General features: G+C 39.2%; 1 pseudogene; it reads right to left on the bottom strand.

The window, feature by feature from the left end:
• Nucleotides 1–9,323: 9,323 nt before the first annotated feature.
• Nucleotides 9,324–20,183, bottom strand: LOC126607220 (extra-large guanine nucleotide-binding protein 3-like; annotated as a pseudogene).
• Nucleotides 20,184–20,677: the final 494 nt, after the last annotated feature.

Raw genomic sequence — 20,677 nt, 5'->3', positions numbered from 1 at the left:
TTGCCTTCGTCATCTGGGGCTGTACCGCATAATGAAGCTCCAAATGATCAACCTTCGGTGCCTCATCTTTTTGCGGTTCTGCTAGTGCTGAGGCTCTGAATAATCACCCTCTGGTTTAGGGTGAATGATGCAAACTTGGATTAATTACAAGTTTGCCACTCACTTGTAATGAAGTATAAAAGCAACTTTATAGCTTTATGTTCATTAGGGTTTTCTTGATGGAAAAGAGGTTAAACTTTTTCTCTCTTTTTATCTATAGAGGCCGGCCACTTAGAGGAGTTTTAACTAGCAATCTATTCTTCTCTAAGTCATCCATTTCATCTTCATACTACATCCTTGGTGTGGAGACTTAGAGACATCAAGCTTTTGGTGTTTTGGAGATTCTATCCTCAAATCCTCAAAGGAAGATCCAAGAAGCAAGGAGGTGACTTGAAGGCCCTCCACTTTGGTGAATCCCTTGTGTAATCAAGGATGAGCTTCAAGGGTAAAGAAACTCTAAATCTTTCCTTCTCTTTAATGTTGTTAAAGAGTTTATTGGTTCACCATATACTAGGCTTTGAAAGTCATGGGTTTTATGAATTGTTTTTTAATGCATGCCTACTTTAATGTGTTAATAGTTTGCATATGTATTCAAATGTTCTTACTTGTTCTTAGTTAGGACAAAATTTTTCCTTCATTTGGAGTATCTGTTGAAGATGATGATTGGTAAGCACAATGATGGAGTGTGCTTGGAAGTAAGGGCGAAGTTTTCGAGCAGACATGACCAATGCTAGAGCCAATTTCTCAATGTTGGAGTATCGTGTCTCTGCATCTTGTAAGGCCTTGCTAGCATAGTAGACAGGCCATTCGACATTACCATCATTTCGAATGAGAACGGAACTTACTGCTGAAGCCGATATCGACAAATAGATAATGAGAGTGTCACCAACCTCAGGTTTGGAGAGCAAAGGGGCTTTACTCATGTAGTCTTTGAGGTTTTTGAATGCCTCAACACATTCATCAGTCTATGTAATGTACTTCTTACTTCCCTTAAGTGCTTCGAAGAAAGGAGCACATATGTCTATGGCCTTAGAGACGAACCTAGTTATGGCTGCCACCTTGCCAGTAAGGCTTTGAATGTCTTTTGAAGTTACCGGTTCCTTCATGTCGAGGATTGCTTTGATCTTCTCGGGATTAGCCTCAATGCTTCGTTAGCTTATCATGAAGCCTAAGAATTTGCCAGAGCTTACGCCGAAGGCACATTTGTTGGGGTTCAACCTCATTCGATACCTCTTCAAAATGGTGAAAGTTTCAGATAGGTTGGTGATGTGTTGGTCAGCATGTTTGCTCTTGACTAGCATATCATCAACGTAAACTTCCATGCTCTTCCCAATCTGTTCGGCGAACATTGAATTGACCAATCTCTGATAAGTTGCTCCTGTATTCTTTAGGCCGAAGGGTACGACTTTATAGTAATATAGTCCCCTGTCAGTAGTGAAGGCTGTGTGTTCTTGGTCCGGAGGGTTCATGAGGATTTGGTTGTATCCTGAGTAAGCATCCATGAAGCTCAAAAGTTCACACCTTGCCGTAGAGTCTATAAGTCTGTTTATGAGAGGAAGAGGAAAGCTATCCTTCGGGCATCATTTGTTTAGGTCGGTGTAATCGACACACATTCTCCACAAGACCTTTTGGAGCAGGAGACTTTCCTTGGTTGAATTCTTCTTAACAAGGACAACATTTTCTACCCACGTTGGATAATTGACTTTGCGGATGAAGCCTATGCCTTTGAGTTTTTCAACTTCTGCCTTCATTGCCTCGTACCGTTCAGCGTTATAAGATCTTCTCTTCTGTCTCACTGGCTTAGTCTTGGGGTTAATAATTAAGCGATGACAGATGATATCGGGAGAGATGCCATGTATGTCCTCGTATGACCAGGCGAAGACCTTAGTGTTCTCTTGCAAAAAAGAGATCAATGCCAACCGAATGGGTGGTGATAAGATGGTGCCAATCTTCACCATTCGATCTGGATAATCTTTTGAGATAGAGACCTTCTCCAACTCTTTAGCTGGTTGTGCTTGCTGGGTGAAGGAGTCATCCTGAGGATCGTCGGGTTGACTTTTGCCACCGTGAAGATCCAAGTTGGCTTCGTCTGGGCTGGTCTTTATGACTTGGTCATGTATAGAAAGGGTTTCCTTGGGCACAGACAGGTGTTGTTGCTTGACCGAAGTGTTGTAACATGATCGTGCAGTAAGTTGATCTCCTATGATGTAACCATTGCCATAGGGGGTTGGAAATTTCATCAACAACATATGTGTGGATACCATGGCCTTAAGATCATTGATACCTGTGCGTTCGAAGATGACATTGTATATCGTTGGGCAATCAACCACCAGGAAGTTAGTGGTAATGGTAGCTGTGTAAAGGCCTGTACCAATGGTGAAAGGTAAGTGTATGCTCCCTAAAGGTTGCACGATATCACTGGAGAAGCTTATCAGAAGGGAAATCGACGATCGAGCAAGTGTTCAGCTACATTAAGTGCCCTGAAAGCTTCAGTAAACATGATATTGACCGAAGCCCTCGTGTCTACCATGATTCGTCGTACTTCAAAGTTGGCTATGTGAGCTTCCACGATCAGTGGGTCGTTGTGGGGGTCAATGATACCTCTTTCTTCCTCAGGGCAGAAACATATTGGATCCCAGTTAGGCTTTTGATACTTACCTCCCCTGATGTCTTCCACGTGAAACACTTGATGGCCAGACCTTAAAGCTCGTTCACTATTTTTCATGGCCCTGTTGGAAGATTTAGATATGGGTGTGCCACCACTTATGGAATATATCACATTCACTTGGCGTTGGTTACGGTTACCCCTTGGAAAGTGAAGGAGGAATTGATCAATTTTTCCTTCACGTGCCAAAGCTTCAATATGATCACGAAGGGTGATACAACGTCATGGCCGTTATGCTCGTGGTAGTAGCAAAACGTGCCCATGTTCTTCGTGGGCTTGTAATCCGGGTGCCTCAGCTTTGGATTCGGTATCAAGTGTGCTATGCTGGGGTAAATGGCCACGCATGTGGCGTTCAAAGGTGTGTATGCCTCATACCTTGGGGTAGGGGCTGTCCTGACACGTGCTTGACCCACTGTGTTGACTGCCTGGGGTCGGGGATTATCATGGCGATCCCTTGGTTATCGCGATAATGTCCCTTACTCCTTTTACTAAAATGAGACCGGTAAGGATGGAAATCTTTCCTTTTGTCCTGAGATTGATATGTCTGTTGGCTTCGCAAAGTATTAAGTAAGGTAGGGGGCACCGCTGCCGTTTGGAACGTCGAGGTCTTCTCATTTGGTTGGATCTGGCTTCCACTCCCTACTTGCTGATAAGGGGTGGCTGTGGGGGGTTTCCCTTGAAATGTCATTGCCTCGGTAGAGGCATTATTGTAAGCTTGTGCCATCACCTCAGAGTAAGTCTTCCAAGTGTTGGCATTGATCATGTACTTGAAGTAACAGTCACGTAAGCCTGCCTTGAAGGCTTTGAGGGCAATCTTGTTGTCTGCCTCTGTACAGGAATACTCATGGCTGAAGCGGCCAACATACATACGTAATGACTCGTCTGGCTTCTGGTGAATAGTGTACAAGTCATCTGCAGAATGCAAGCGATCGGTCTGGAAGATGTGTTGAGAGACAAACAGTTTCCTCAGTTCCTCAAATGAGTCTACTGTCTCAGGTGGAAGACAGCAATACCAGTTTAGAGCTCCGCCAGAGAGGGTGGAGGGGAAGAGAAGACATCGTTCTTCGTCGGTGTGCATCTGATATGCCATGGTGGACTCAAAGAGGTTAAGGTGTTCAATTGGGTTTTCCCTTCCAGTATAGAGTTGTAAAGCAAGCTTTTGTTTTGTCTTCGCTTGAAGGGGGGTGTCGAGGATCCTCCTTGTGAGAGGGCCAGGCCTGGGTTGGTTCCAATCAGGTATCTCGGCCTGACGTTCGGCCTTCAACTTGTTTACTTCCTCAATAAGCTGTAGGACAAGAGGGTCTTGAGTACAGTCATGTACCACTGGATTTTCTTTCGTAAGTCTCCATCGCCTCTTGGAAGTAGGAAAGTTTGAGCAAGGGCGTGTGATTTTTCCTTGGACTCACCGTACTGACTTCTAGGGCGAGTCTGTCGGAATACCTCAAGGTCCCCTATACCTTCATGTTCCTCTGGGACCTGTCGTTCCTTCCTTAGATTAGCAGTTGGCCTGGGTCGTGAAAGAGGATCGAGTCTTTCAGAAACCCTTGGGTCATTGATTTTCGAGCATGTATGGAGAGGATTCTCTAAACGTTGCTTTAGGAAATCTCGGCAGTCACGATAAACGGCTTTCAATCCTTCCAACCCTTCTGCAAGGAGGTGTCTTCCTCCACTTCTCCTGCTTCAAGTCGAAGTAGCTGGGTTGAGAGAAGTCTCATGTTGATCAAAGTTTTGATGATTAGCTCGCTCTTCATCAGGGATACCCATGTCGAAGAAAGGTGACCCTCCGTGTTGGGGGGCACCCAGGTGATGATTGATGTCCACAGGGGTAACGAGCTCGCATGTTTGAGTACGCCTAGTTTCGTAGAGCGTCTCAAAGAGCTTCTCATACTGCTCCTGGAGGACCTCATTCTTCATTGCTATCTTGTTGTTCTGAGCTTCTAGCTCATCAACTTTAGCTTGAAGAACAACCCTTTTTTCTTCCTTCTTTCGTTGCTTCGCACTAGGTGCAAGAGGGGTGTCATTCTGTGTGTTGTGGCTTCCTTCGCTCCCCATGTTAGAGAGGGATACCTGGTCAAAAGAAAGTGTACGAATGGTGGAAACCAGCTTAACAAAGCTGAAGAGAGTGGGAATAAGTGTCGTTCCCACAAACAGCTCCAAATGTTGATACACAAAATCAGTGAGGACTTTGGTACAACATAAAGTGTTAAGTTTGTGACCTTCACTAGATTGCTCCGGTCACTAGTGTGGTTAAGTATGCAAATAGATAGAGACAGGGAAGCAAACACAAGATGTACGTGGTTCACCCACATTGGCTACGTCCACGGAGTAGAAGAGTTCTCATTAATTGTGAAGGGTTTACACAAGTACATAGGTTCAAGCTCTCCTTTAGTGAGTACTAGTGAATGATTTAGTACAAATGACATTAGGAAATATTGTGAGAGAATGATCTCTATTTATAGAAGAGAGTTTCTAGTTTCATTCTGACATTGACACATGTCGTGTTGTGATTGGCTTCTGATGTTAACATGTGTCGCGCTATGATTGGCTTCTGATGTCGACATGTGTCGCGCTGTGATTGGCCTCCTGGTTGGAGGGAAACTCTTCTGGGTCCTTGACGGTATAACGTTGACTGATGCTCAGTAGTTTCGGGATTGGTCAAGTATGGTACAAACAGGCACAATCAATCAAATCATTATACGTCTTGTAGTTCCTACGATCTAGGAATAGGTTTACACTGCAAGTAATCACACTTCTAATAGGACGCAATATCTAATCCTAGATATCATCTAGGATGCTTCCAATTGGACGAGAATTCTATCCTATAAAGGACTCTCACACGGTCAGTATAAGTACATCCTCCTAAGGTCCATTTAAGGGATCTCATTCTAAGTATTCTAATTCTCTTGCCCACACACTATCTGCGACTCTCCACCCTCCCTCCACCATACACAGTCACACAGCTAACCCTCTCTCTTTAAGACTGCCTCTGATTCTCTGTAGCGATTTTCTCTGTGTGTGTGGGGTTTTGAACTAAGGTTAGGGTTTCAAATTGGGGGTCCGAATTGGGGCTTCTACAATGGGGTTTTGAATTGGGGTTTTCATGTGTGGGGTTTCGAATTAGGGTTAAGGTTTCAAAATGGGGCTTCTACAATGGGGTTTGAATTGGGGTTTCTTTGTAAAGTAAGACCTTCAAATCCTGGCTCTGATTGGGTTTTCCAATCCCAATCCGTCTCGAAATAGTGAAAACATTTCAAGAATCCTGAAATTTGAGAATACCGAAAGTTCGGTTCGAGGTCGATATTTGGATTCCCTTCCCGAAAAGGATCGGTTCGAGACTCGGATTCCTAACCCTATAACTAATTACAAAAAAAATTAACTAATTTGTTTAAGTATGTTTAATATTAAGTGTGTCATTAAAAAACTTTTTGTATTGTTTGTAAGTTTTTGGGATTTTTTTACATTTGGATTAATCATGACCGTTGATTTCCAAATTTTTTAAGATCATATACACCAGATTGTGCCACATGGCACAACCTATAATTTCAATTATTTTTTACCATTGGAAATCTAACAATCCAAATGAGAAGACTGTTGGAAATCCAACGGTTGAGGGTGAGTAGTGCAAGGCTCAGTGAGTTGCACATGGGTAGACCTAGGGGTGGTTCGGTATGGGATACCGAACCAAAACCTTAGTCCCGATTCCCAAATCGAAAATTTCAGCATTCTCAATTTCAAGACCAATCCCAAACCAAATTTTCGGGAATCCTAAAATAGTTTCGGTATTTTGGAACAATTGGGAATCCCGAAATATTTTTGGGCTTTTGGGCTATAATATTTGGCTGTGCAGTGTGCAGAATAGCCAATATGCACTGCATATCTTGGCTGTGCACAGTGTGCAGTGATCAAAATTTGGCTGGGCTATAAATTTAATAACTTGGCTGGGCTATAAAGTGATCATCAATTCATTATGTGTAGAAATAAAATCAAACCAAAATCTTTGCATTGCATGTATCCAAAATAGGTAAGGAAAAATGGACTCATTCACTTAATCCTTGAACTGGTCAGACATGCAGTAATTGCATTTAGTGAGATATAATAATGACTTCACTTAAGAAAGCAATTCAACTAAATAAGTTGAAGAACGAAGCTTCAAAAGAAAGAAACAGTTTGCATCGAGAGAGTATTAAACCAGATAATAAACCACAGCCTATTACAAAGGTCAACCACTGACTAATGTAAATATACCAAAGCTCCAAAAGCTTAGATTCCTTAAAGACTAAATACTTCCAAGACTTGAATACAAATATGTCCCACATTACACTTTTAAAAGCAACAACAATTAAATCAAAGGAGCATACAATTCAAGAGAGCATACAATTAAATAGAACTCATTTGAGAAATTTACTTGTTGGTAAATAAAACTCCAGTACAGAAGCTGCAGTAGCAAAGCAAAAGAGCCCAGTTCCTTCAGACCTTCACCAATCTGCAAAAACCCAAGAACCTGAACCATTAGATCAATTAAATAGAATATGATCTGTGAAACCAAACAAACCCTAATGTAGAATTCGAAAATTAAATTTTAAAAACCCTAAAATTACAAACCCTAATCTATAATTCGTAAATTAAATTTCACAAACCCTAAATTAAATTTCAAACCCTAAATTAATTCCCATATTTATTTACTTGTGTCTGAATATGAGAGAGAGACCGGTGGTGGCTATGGCTCTATGTCATGAAGGAAGGGTCCACCGTTGGAGAGAGACAACGGTGGATGATCCGTGTGGTGGTGGGCTGGTGAATGACTGGCCGGAGTTGGATTTGAGTGAGATTGAGCTAAGAGACTGAGTCTGAGTGAGTGAGAACTGAGAAATGAAATGAAAGTTCGAAACTGTGGAGTCCTCAACGAGGAGAAAGCTGAAAGCCTAACAAGGAATGGATGGACGACATAGATTAATTTGAAACAATCCAACGGTTCAAATTAACTCTAACTATAATTAAAAAAAAATGATATATATTAGTGTCTGTGTAAATATATATATATATATATATATATATATGTATAAAATAATTAAATATATATTTTCGGTTCGGTATGGGAATACCGAAATATTGGGAAGACAATCCCGATTTCCATACCGAAATTTTGGTATTTTTTTAGTATGGGAATACCGAAATTTTGGGAAAATCGGTTTGGGACATTTTTGGTTTGGGATCGGTATTTTTTTTTTGTTTGGTTTGGGATTTTTGGGAATTTTTTCCACCCTAACTTTTCGTAGACCCGCCACATCTACCACTGACGTCAGTCCACTGTCTACAAGCGCAAACCCAGTCTTGAATGGGCAAGGTAGTCCAAAAGACAAAAGCCAATTTAACCCAATTATCCTACTAATTACGCAATGGTGAACTTGCTCTCAAGAGGACCTGAAAACTGGTTTAAACTTTTTCTATCGACATGTAAGAAATGAAAGTTTACAAACATATCATATAAATTAATAAATATATTGTTTCACATGAATTAATCTTTCTTGCTCGGCTCTTAAATTTCATGTCCAAGAAAAGGGGCAAGTTAGTCAATTTCTCTTATTTAAACTCTGACAATTTACATGTGGTTTAATATCTTAGCGGACGGTGTAGGGTAGAACATGTGTCGCAAGTTTGAAACTCTCCATTTTCTGAATTAATGTAATACTTTTAAACCTTTCCCTCTCCTCCCGTTAATAACAACAACAAAAATAAATAAATAAAACAAAATACTGTGAGAATTTATTAGTTGACCATTACCCAAGCTCAAAGCTCTAATCCACTGGTTGCCAAAACAAGTCCAATTTACAATTCCAAGTCCCAAACGCAACGGCTCCACACCACCACAAACACAAAGCGCCAGCAACAACCGCTTTCTTACAACCACCACTGTTTCTTTGTATTGTTCGGAGTTCGGACTTAAGAGTTTGTGAGGTTTTCCACCAAAAAGTGTATAAATCAAAATAATAATAATAAAAAAAAATGGTGGTTTCAAGGGTATAACTATGTAATGAGAGTGTTAATTCCTACGCAAGAGAATTCAAATCTTGTCTAATAGTTTAGTTTTCAATCTCTTCATGCGTTGTTCATTATTCTTAATGAATATAATGACGTCATACACCTTAAATACAGTGAATTATCCAATCCAATCTGATCCGATCATAAACATGAAACGAGTCGTAAAGTACCGCGACCTGACAATCAAACCGAAGAATAGAAAAGGTAGTGTCTAAACTCAGAAAAAAAACCAAGCCTCGTTAGCAAACCAAATATTACAGAAAGAATTGATACCCTACATATGGTTTCGAATCAGATCCATCCAGGTCAGGAAATCAACTTTCAAATGTTATCTGCCTAGAATGAATAAACTCTTTCAAGTTTCAACCTTTCAAAGGCATACTCCACATCTCACTAGAAATTTAAGCAAGCAAATTTCCATATATTTAACTTGAGACCCCGAGCATGCTCAATGTCAAATTAACTCGAGACCCCCTCGATATCATTCTAATTTTATCAATGATGTTTACAAGAGTTCAAATATGCTCTTAATCCGATGCGAAGACTACAAAGAGCATTACAATTTCCTCTCACTCATCACTCCTACTTGGCATAAGGTGAGGAGCTCATGTCTCTACTGTAAAATGAATCCTCTAGTCCGCCATAGTAAGTCTCCTCCTTTTCGTCGTCCCACTTCAGAACCTCCCATATGTACTTGAATGCCTCATTCACTCGGGTCCCTTGCCCGAGCTTGCCACACAAAAAGCTTTCGGCCTGTGATGGAAGCATAAGGATCTTTGAACTTCATTGCAACATACAAGTAAGCTTGATGGGCTAGTGACTGGTTATTGTTGTGGGGTTTCACCGGACTAAAATCCTTGAACCATTCGCAACAACTTAAAGGTGCCTTATTGACCTTGTCCTCAAAGGGATCGTACTTGTTTAGTATTAATACGAAAGGGGTATCCTTAAAGCAAGGGTGCTTGACCATATTCTCAAAGAGCTCCTTGCTTTGTATCATCTTATTTTGAAGTAACGCTCCACTGCCGCTGTTGTCTGGCACATCTGGCCATAATCACTAAGCGCGAACCAAAACACTACCACGCGTACATCTTTAAACATTTCCACCCACTTGCCCCTTCTTTCATCCCCTTAGCATTTACTTTTATAAATTGGTATCTGCGACATCAAGTACAGAAAGTTCAGACGAATAGGAAATCCCCAGCACTTCTCGTAGAGCAAGTCCACCCTTAAGGACTTTGCGCTATCACCCAGCATATTTATCCACTCAAGTGAACAAGAATAGACTGGATTGAACAGTAATAGGCCAAGGCATCTCCACCTCTAAAAATATGCGCTGGCACCCAACGCATTTATTTGGTGTGTTTTTTTTTTAAGTTTATTTCGGATAAGATTTTTAACCAATTTCGGATAAAATTTCAAATAAACTTAAAAAAAATACACACTAAAATAAAATTACATACTCATCAAATGAGCTTAAAAAAACACACTAAAATAAAATTATATAAACTCATCAAATAAATTAAGGATGAGCTTTTTGGTATTTTTTTTTCACACAAAAAGTATATGAAAGCTTTGGTAGAAGGTGTAGAAAATATTGAAATGTGGTGTAAGGTGGAAGATGAGGGTTAGGTATTTATAGAAAAAAATAATAACTTTTTAAAAATTTTACTGTATTTTAAAAAAAAAATTCTGTATTTTTAAAATTTTTTAATGTAGTTAATTAATCTGGACAGTTGGATTTGAAAAATATTCAAATCCAAGAGCCAGGATCGGCCACGTGGCCAACGCCAGCAAATGGCCCAACTTCTTGGTCAGCCTGTTTTGTGCTGGCCCAGAGACCAGCTTGGGCTGGGTGCCAGGCTGTTTTGTGGGTTGGAGTGAATGGACAGGGTCCCAGCCTGTTTTTTGTGCTGAGTGCTGGCCTAATCCACCACCGGTGGACTTGCTCTTATAAACAGGAAAATCCCCAAGAGTTATAAATCACACGCATAAGAAGAAAATAGCATTACTTGGTTACAGGCGGGGGTGGAGCTTCTAGATTTTCTGTGTAGGCTTCAGACATCGGACTTCGATCATCAAGAGAGAATTCTATGAAAGCCAATCCATTTGCTTGAGTGACCCCTTCTGCATATAGTATATCTCATTCGAAGGTTCATACTCATTGCTAGATACCTCAACAGCCTGAAGAAACAAGACCACATTTCTTAAACCTCTAACACTTATTGTTACTACACAAGTTTTGATAAATGTTGCCTGGCTTAAAAAGTACTCTGCAACAATAGGAAGGAAATGAAGCTCAGCTCATCTCTTCTTTTATACGTTTCCTGAATAGCAGGATCCTTCCACACCTCTTCAACTAATGGAGCATACTCACGTGTCGCAGCAGGGAAGAATGCATCTAAATCTCCAGTAGCAATAATGTCTAGGAGCCAGTCAGAGAAATGCTTCAACATCGAGTTAATGGAGTAAGCACATTTAGTAGTTTCATCTTGGTCGACCTCACCACCTGAAACAAGAATGCAATCAGATATCACATGCTGAATTTTCCAAAATGCAGGGAAGAAAAGATTCTTTATTTCGCAACTGGATTAATCAGCGTCACTCTTATCCAGAATGATTATCTTTAGCCTGCATAAATCGTCAATGATGTAACTGAAACCTTACATTTCTATCACATGTGCAACAAATTATCCTCTTTCAGATGAAATAGTCATTAGTAAGGACAGCTTGAATGGTAAAAAAAAACACGGGTTTGAGTATCTGGGTTCTGGGATGAAAGTATCAGTAACGAGTTGAAGCTAATAAAAAACTCCATAATAAAAATGATTGCTCCCCCAATCAAGTAAGATCGAGGTAATATACTGAAATGTTGTGGCCAAAAGGCCCATAACGATGCCAAAAAAAACTTCTCCCTCCATACGAAATCTCTTATCTTCAATATCCTGCTATTTTTGCCAAAACTCCACAATGGCACAAAGTACTAGCTTTCTTGTTCAAACTAAACACCCAAAGATCCTCATATAGCAAGGAATAACAATATCTGGGCAAAGCACCCACAACCCCAAACATTTTAGGAAACCTCCCCCAAACAAGAGATAAGAAAGGAGAATGCAGACAGATATGGTTACCCTCACCAACAGTACAGCACAAAGAACACAAATATGGCTTCAAGAAGGTATTTGGTCTTCATTTTGTGAGATCACAGGTGCTAATTTTTCATTAGGCCATACTCCAAGCAAATACCTACCTGTTTGGAATACCGGGCATCAGGCATCCAAATCATCCAATAAGGCTCAACAGACAACAGGCCATCGTTTTCCAGCAAGGATTGGACGTAAGACTTGCAAGAAAAAATTCACGAACCTGAGGGACACCCTACATGTCAAAGGAGCATTGGTTACGCGAGACGAGACAAAGGGTTAGTCAACTCTAAGAGAGTTATGGGCGTGCCTAAAGGTCAAGTCTTATGAAACAAATGGTAGAAGAAAGCAAAGCAGCAATATAAGAGATCACAACAAAAATGGTTTGTGGATACCCACTATAAATTAGGGATTAAAGACTCAAATATGATTCCCCATCGGAAATCGTTGCTAAATCTGATTCTACAGTCATCTCCACCAACATATTGATCCTCTGGATGAAAGAAGAATATCAAAGAGAAATGAATATCTAAGGACAACAAAATGAACCTCACTCCACAATCCTAGAATCAACCACAAAATTTACTATTTAATTTATTGCACGGAGAAAAATTCTCTGAGTGATTTTGGAAAGAATAGTGACAGACGGAAATGTTCTAGAGCAACCAACACTAATAAAAAAAGTGTGAGAGTAGTCCATTCTACACTAAAGTCCAACGACATATATGTTATTTTCTGTTCCTCCTCCATTAGTACTGATAAATGCTCAATTGATTCATGCATATACAAGTAGAAAAAAGTTGGGGTTCCACCAACCAATTGACAATATGGGGAATAGCTCAACCTCTTATAACCTCATGCATTGTCCCTCTTCCCATCAATGTGGGACTCATTCTCAACACGCTCCCTCACGTGTGGCGAATTTTTTAGCCTAACACGTGGACAACACAACGGGGTGACGTGGAGCATATGTGGCCGTTTGGCTTCACACGTGGGACAACCTGGCTCTGATACCATGAAGAAAGTTGGGATTCCACCATAAAACCAATTGGCAATATGGGGAGTAGCTCAACCTCTTATAAGCTCATGCAAGGTCCCTCTTCCTATCAATCTAAGACTCATTCTCAACACATGTTTCCACTTATTGCAGTGCAACAAAGATTACAATTAATAACCTTTCTACTCAAAATTTCTATTAAGGGAACAAAGCATGAGTGACTTTCAACTACAACTTGGGAATAAAAAGTCCAACATGATTGAAGGCAATTAATCAGTAGAAATTTGAGTTAAAATTGAAAATTCAATATTGTATATGTATTTGCAAAAGTACCTGCTTAAGTGTTTTGATCATGAGAACCTCCTTCCATCCAAGACAAAGCCTCTTCTTCAAAGTGCTCTCGTCCATCAAGCAAAATGCTTAGATATTTGTACATGTTACTCTGGATCATCAGCTTTATATCTTGCAGTTCTTCTGAAGTAAACTTGTTTCCATACAAGAACTTGGCCTACCGCGTGACCACAGAAAAATACTGATTAACACCAGCTACAAAAACTAGTATTAAAAAGATTTAAAGAGTTTAGAGTTTAGAGCAAAATTCCATTGAAAATGGCACTCATGAAAAACAGACAAATGTGTAAAGCAAATGCAAGGCTGGTTGCCTCAGTTACAAACCTAATAGACTAAACATCAAGGAACAAATTTGCTCTTTCCTTAACACGGGGTACAGGTTCTAGACAGCCCTAGAACCTAGCCCCTGACCATAACCAAATAGCTATTTGGTAAATCAGTCCCAAGCTCGGGAAATGAGATTTCAAATGAACAGAAAGATTGATGAAACCTTAAATATAATACTCAAAAACCCATATGAACAATCTGTCATAATAAGTTTTGAAAAGTTCTCTACTTAACCTATCTCAAAGGCAGTAAAGCAACAAACCAACTAAAAAAAGTGCCTCGTGAAAGTTTAAGCATCTGGACCCATTTGTGAATAAGATACATGATAACATTCACAATCTCTGGCAACAAATAATGTGATCCCTTATTTAATCAACAATTAAAAGCAATCAAACGAACTTTTGTTCCACAAATCCTAGATAGTTGTGTACATCATTGTTTACAAAAATAACATACACATACTAAACAAAGCTGCTCAGCTCTGGAATCAGGTTAGCTAAATGAACGCTCCTTTCCATTTGAACCTTTAAGGTGACTTGTTCTCGTCTAGTTTCTGACAACTCTGCTCCTTACATGGTTGTGACTAGATAAAACAACATATGCACTTATCTATTGTCTAAACTGACAGGAAGTTCAGCCCTCCAAATAACTTATACAGGACTAGGAAACCGTGAAAGAAAAACATTTATTTGTAAGAACAAATAAATTCTCAAAGCTCTCTTTTCTCTTTTACTTCCAGGGCTCCCACTCTACCAACTCAAGAAAATAAATAAATCAAGCAATCATAGTAACCGCAATTCATAGAAAATCATAGTACAAAGATTTTAAATAAAAGGCTGCACCTGTTTGAAGATATGCTAGTCCCAGACCCTTGACGTCCAAGAAGAAGCAGCTTCTGAACTTTTTTTCTGCTCCAATTAATTTGGAACAGTGGTATAATTGCTAGCCTCATCTCTTGGTCCATTAGGTTGACCTTGAGGCACAGGCAAGGATAATAGGGAACAGACAAACCGAGGAGTTGCCTGTCTAACATAAAGCCAATAAATATGGTTCATAAATGTTGTACTTTTATGCGCAAACAGAAGTGAATTCTAACAAAGTACCAATATCAACGTCGTAGGTGAAAGCTAAGACAAACAATCTCAAACTAACACAAGAGATTTACGTGGTTCAGCGTAAAGCCTATGTCCACGAGTAAAGCACGGCGAGGAATTTCACTAAACAAATGGAGATTACAAAAGAGTGTTTAAACTCTCACAACCCAAATCCCACAAATTACAAACCCTAAACCAAACGAGTAGAGAACCCAAAACTAACGGAGAAGATTCTCCCAAATTGCTCTCTAACTCACAAATTGACTCTCACCAAATTGCCACACGAATGAGCCACACTAAATACACTAACCCTAAGTGCATAGGACTTAGGTTACAATAAGAATCCTAATAGGAAATAAATCCAAATCCTAATCAAATAGGTAATTAACAAAATCTCTCCACCAAGGAAACTAACTAAGAAGTCAAAACCAAACCCAAATAGGACACCAAAACCAAATAGGTAACACAAACCTAATTTATTGCATCATCCTAATTTTGAGCCAAAAACCCAACAATCTCCACCTTGGCGAGAAATTAGCAAACTTCCAAATTTGGGATACCAAAATACAAACGCAAATGTGCACCAAATTCTTTCGAAACTGATCTCCACCTAGACTCAAAAAATCCAAAAGTCTTCAAACTTGAAATTTCCTCCAACGCCTTCTCCAACAAATTCTATTATGGAACCTAACAAATACAAAACAAAATCCAAGCAAAAGCTTGAACATACGAACAAAAAGTGCGAATTGCAATCCACCCAAAGAGCTTGAGTACCAAGCTCCACCTCCTCACATAACATTTAGAGGAGTTCAGAACAACAATCTTCTGCAATGTTTGCATCAACACTAGCAAAAGACTTATCAAACAGCTTCTTTTTGCCCTTGAGTTTAGGGCAATCTACTTTCCAATGACCTTCCTTATAACAATAGCTACAAGTGTTCTTTCCAAGTTTGCCCCTTTCCTTATTCCTTCCTTGAACTACCAAAGCTCCATCTTGTGTGTCAGACACTTTATTCTTTAGCCCTTTAGAATTCAAAGCGACTTTAACATCTTCCAAACTAAGACTTTCTCTACCAAATAGCATGGTATCGACAAAGTGTTCATACGAAGGAGATAAAGAACACAACAAAGTTATCGCATAATCCTCATCACTAATTTGGTTGTCCACACTTTTCAAATCCATCATAAGTATATTGAATTCATCAACATGCTTATGAATTGACGTACCTTTATCCATACGAAGAGTATGCAAACTTTTCTTCAAATACAACCGTTTAGCAAATGATTTGGTCATATACAAGCTCTCCAATTTTATCCACAACTCCGGTGTAGATTTGATGCTACCAACTTCATGCAAGACTTCATTCGATAAAGTCAGTAGGATTGCTCCAAGTGCCCACTCCATAACGTCTTTTTTTTCTTCATCAGTCCACGAATTCGGCAAAGCCTTCACACCCTTTAGCGTTTTCAAAAGCCCTTGTTGAACTAACAAAGCACGCATCTTCAATTGCCAAATACCAAAGTCATTGCCGTCGAACTTTTCAATATCAACTTTCACTGATGACACAGAAGGCTTCATAGTGACTGCCAAGCAAAGCCCAAGCCGAAACCCTAAGCTCTGATACCACTTGTTGTACTTTTATGCACAAATGAAAGCGAATTCTAACAAAGTACCAATATCAACGTCGTAGGTGAAAGCTAAAAACAATCTCAAACTAACACAAGAGATTTACGTGGTTCGCCGTAAAGCCTACATCCACGAGCGAAGCACGACGAGGAATTTCACTAAACAAATGGAGATTACAAAAGAGTGTTTAAACTTTCACAACCCAAATCCCACAAATTACAAACCCTAAACCAAACGAGTAGAGAACTCAAACAAATGGAATAGATTCTCCCAAATTGCTCTCTAACTCACAAACTCACAAATTGACTCTCACCAAATTGCCACACGAATGAGCCACACTAAATACACTAACCCTAAGGTCTTATTTATAGTGCATAAGACTTAGGTTACAATAAGAATCCTAATAGAAATAAATCCAAATCCTAATCAAATAGGTAATTAACAAAATCTCTTCACCAAAGGAAACTAACTAAGAAGTCAAAACCAAACCAAAATAGGACACCAAAACCAAATAGGTAACACAAACCCAATTTATTGCATAATTCTAATTTTGAGCCAAAAACCCAACAATCTTGTTGTACTTTTATGCGCAAATGGAGGCGAATTCTAACAGAGTACGAATATCAACATCGTAGGTGAAAGCTAAAACAAACAATCTCAAACTAACGCAAGAGATTTACGTGGTTCAACGTATAGACTCCAAAAACCCAACAATAAAGACAGCCATAATCAATATAGGCTCAGAAAATTCCAACTGAGTTTTCTAGTACATACCTTTTCCCAAATATTTCCTCTGATATTATTCTGACCTTCCTGAGAGCGTCCATCATCATAGACCCAAAAATGGGTGTCACACGGACATTGCACATTTGCTACCTGACAGTGTAAAGATGTATATTAGATTAAAGGCGTTAAAATCGATTTGCAACAAAAGCATTAAAGACAGACAGTATTTAGGGGCCCTTATCATGTTATAATAATAAATCAGTTTAGAACTTATAGTATTAATAATACATTACGCACTACCAACAGTGCATTTCAGCGTGGCATGCATGTAATGTGAACTGTGTCCCTGATTTCACTGATACACATCAAGTTCCTATGTATAGGAAACCTTTTAACTTCCATTGAACACTTACTCTCATTGCTTATTATAGCTTCACGTCACCTTTTACTTCCTATTGTTTTTAATCTCATTGATGCACATAAATGTAATCTCACCATGTGATGCAGCTCCTATATGCATGGTGATGATCCTTGCATAAAAGAACAAGAACACTCATATGAAATGGAATACCAGATTCGTAAGAGCACAGACTAAAGGGCAATCTAAAACCTAGTTGCTTTCTACAAGCTTAAAAGTTACACCTTATGACTTTAAAAAGAAATAATATTTTCATTGGAAATTCACGAGACATACCTTTAGCACCCTGAGTTCAAGTTTTGTAATTTCTCGGCCATTGATGTAAACCTCAGTGTTTCCATTGCTTGCATCTGGGCTGAGTTTCTCGGAAAAATGTAGGTTTGAACTTATGATTCTATCGGGTCTTTCCCCCTCCTGTCAAATCAAAAGTTGAGATATACAATGGAATTCATGGCAGTACCTTCTTTTAGCAGAAATGGGAAAAAGCGATGTCAAATATGAACTCACCTTTCCCCACAGACCAGATTCTTTATCATACCAATATCTACCAGGCTTCAAATTCCAGGGAAGTAAAGGGCATCCAAGTAATTCAGCCATCTCTTTTGACTTTAGAGGGAACCCATTCACTATCAACTGCTCTGGCCGAAGCTGATTGGCAGAACACTCTTTTTCTGCTTTCATTATCTGCTTAACTTCCAATGGGCTAAGCAATCTGGACAACACCCTTGACTGTTTACCCAATTTTAACTGCTTTGATTCATCAATCGGCTGACCAATACATGTCACGCACTTACACCCTTCAAGCATGGAACCCATAGCCCTAAGCACACAATTGCTGCAATACTTAGCATCACAAACCAGACACGACTACTTAGTTTCCCATTTTCCTTTTCGGCAACGGTAACAAACTTTACTTTTATTCTTCTTTTTCTCCTTAGAAACCCCAACATAAGTTGGAAAGCCGGCTTCTCAGCATCAACCTCTTTCCTCTTAGACCTATCCACAATAATAAAAGTGACAACTGGAGCTCGTTTTACTTCATTGGCAAGTTGTTTCAGACGGGTACTTGGAGGATTATGAACTGAACCTGGAGAGGCTGAAGGTGAGGCTGAAGAATAATCCGGTTTTGCAAGACAGACACTATAGATTCTGAGCTTCCCGATAACCTTGGACTTTGAGTAGGGGAACTTGTGACACCAGCAATACGAGACACTGGTAGAGGAATTGGTTCAATAACTGGTGGATCGGTACTGGTAACCGATCTTTGTGATTCAGATAGTGTATCTGTGGTTGGGATTCCATGTGAATTAACATCAAGGGGTTTGACCCTAGGTACATCATATGGGACAGGAGGGCCCTCATACTCCATAGCTAAAGAGTATTCAAGATTGGCAGCATCTTCAGGGATTGAAGCACCCGGTGGAAGCATCTTTCTCACCAATTCCTTCCAGCTTTCTCTCTCCTTTTGCTCCATTGACTTGTATCGGATTCCTTTATCCTCGACCACACTCTAACACTCTAACTATAACTTGTTAGATATGAAGAACACCATACAACTCTACTCTAAGACATTTCTTGTTTCGAATAAAGAGTTTCGATTTCCTCCGAATTTAACACAACACCAATTGCTACAAACTCTAAGAGATGCACAGCTAACAATATCAGCAAAACTAGGTTGACGTATCAACTTGTATGAGATTTGGGTGATGTAGGACACTTTCAGAACCAGTAAAAGTCTCCAGACCGCCGCAATCCAACCGTCATACTTCAAAACCAACAACTAATCAAAGATTGAACCAAATGCAGGATTAAAATGACACCAAATTCAACATTTTCCAGAGTCATAAACACAATTTACAGTCAAATTCAAGAACCCAACTTGGAAAAAATAGAAATTTAATAAAAATGGAAAGCTATAGGAACCATAAACTGACAATGTCTCTCTCTGGTGGTCCAAATAGTTGAAAAATTCAAAGTCAAACAAACTGCAAATAGAAAAAAAAATCCACATCGTACAACAAAGAATGATTCAAATTTCATAGATAAAGTAAATTTACACTCACCAAACAAAAAGAGTGAAAATGAATCCAGAAAGGAAAAGGGATAAATTTCCCTTTGAGTAAATGTTCTACCTATTACTAACCAGAAAGTAAGTATTTTACATTGGACGAAAAGTATTATACAAAAAAAAAAAAAAACTAAAAAGAATGCAAATTTTTTTAAAGAGAGAGAGAGAGAGAGACAGACAGACAGAGAATGAAATACCTGGAAGGGAAGAAGGGAATTTGGGGGCATTAAGATGCAAGAAGCATTTTAGTCTCTGAGCTTAAACTAATGGCTAAAAGGGTAGAGCTTCTTCTTCTTCTGCAAATCCACCAAACAACACCAGAGAGAGAGGCAGGTTGTCAAGGAGAACATGGGGGAGAGAAGAGAGAGACCCACAGTTATATCTCTGTGGCATTTCTCTCTCTTTTTCTCTCTATACATGGTTCCAGTAATGACGAACAAGAAGACGGAGGATTGGTTTAGTATTGCTGTGCTTTGAAAAAAAAACTGTTTTTATTGTGCTGTAAGAATAAGCAGCTATGAAATAAAGCTGTAGAGTATTTAGTAAACTTTTTTGTAAAAATGCTTTTGAAAAAAAAAAGCAGTATTATAGTGTTTGGTAAACTTTTATGTAAAACAGATGTGAAAAAAAAGCCGGTTTTTCAAAGATGGGTTTTGCAGCTTCTTGTTTTTGGCTTTTTTCACCCAAAACTGTGGAAAAAAACTGAAGATGAATGTTTACCAAACACAAAAAAGCTCTCAGCTTTTTTTCATACCAGCTTTTTTTTTAATCACCTCAATCCCAAATTGCACCGGAGTATGACTCGTGGGAGTAGATGGCTTTCTAAGGAAAAGGATCATCTCCGATCCCTTCCTTATAATCCACTAAATCAAAAAATATGTGCCGTTAAAATTTGATACAACAGCTAAAGTTATTATAATTTTTAGAGTAAACTCTTGTTTATAGCCGTTGGATCAATTTTCAACGGTACAAATTTCTTAATTTAGTGGATTAAGAGAAAGAATCCGGAGATGTTCCATTTCCTACCAATCTCAAAAGCCCCTTGTAGGCGCGTTAGTAACTTTGTGAAAAGTAGTTCCCCACTAGTCACGACCAAGATATTATTTACTGTTGAAAATACTAGTGGGTATTGAATGCCCACATAGAAATTGAAAACATTGAGTAGAGTTTTCAACACACACAC

The sequence above is a fragment of the Malus sylvestris genome, chromosome 16 (genome assembly GCF_916048215.2).
Source record: "Malus sylvestris chromosome 16, drMalSylv7.2, whole genome shotgun sequence".
NCBI lineage: Eukaryota > Viridiplantae > Streptophyta > Magnoliopsida > Rosales > Rosaceae > Malus > Malus sylvestris.
This window is presented reverse-complemented; position numbering and strand designations above follow the sequence as displayed.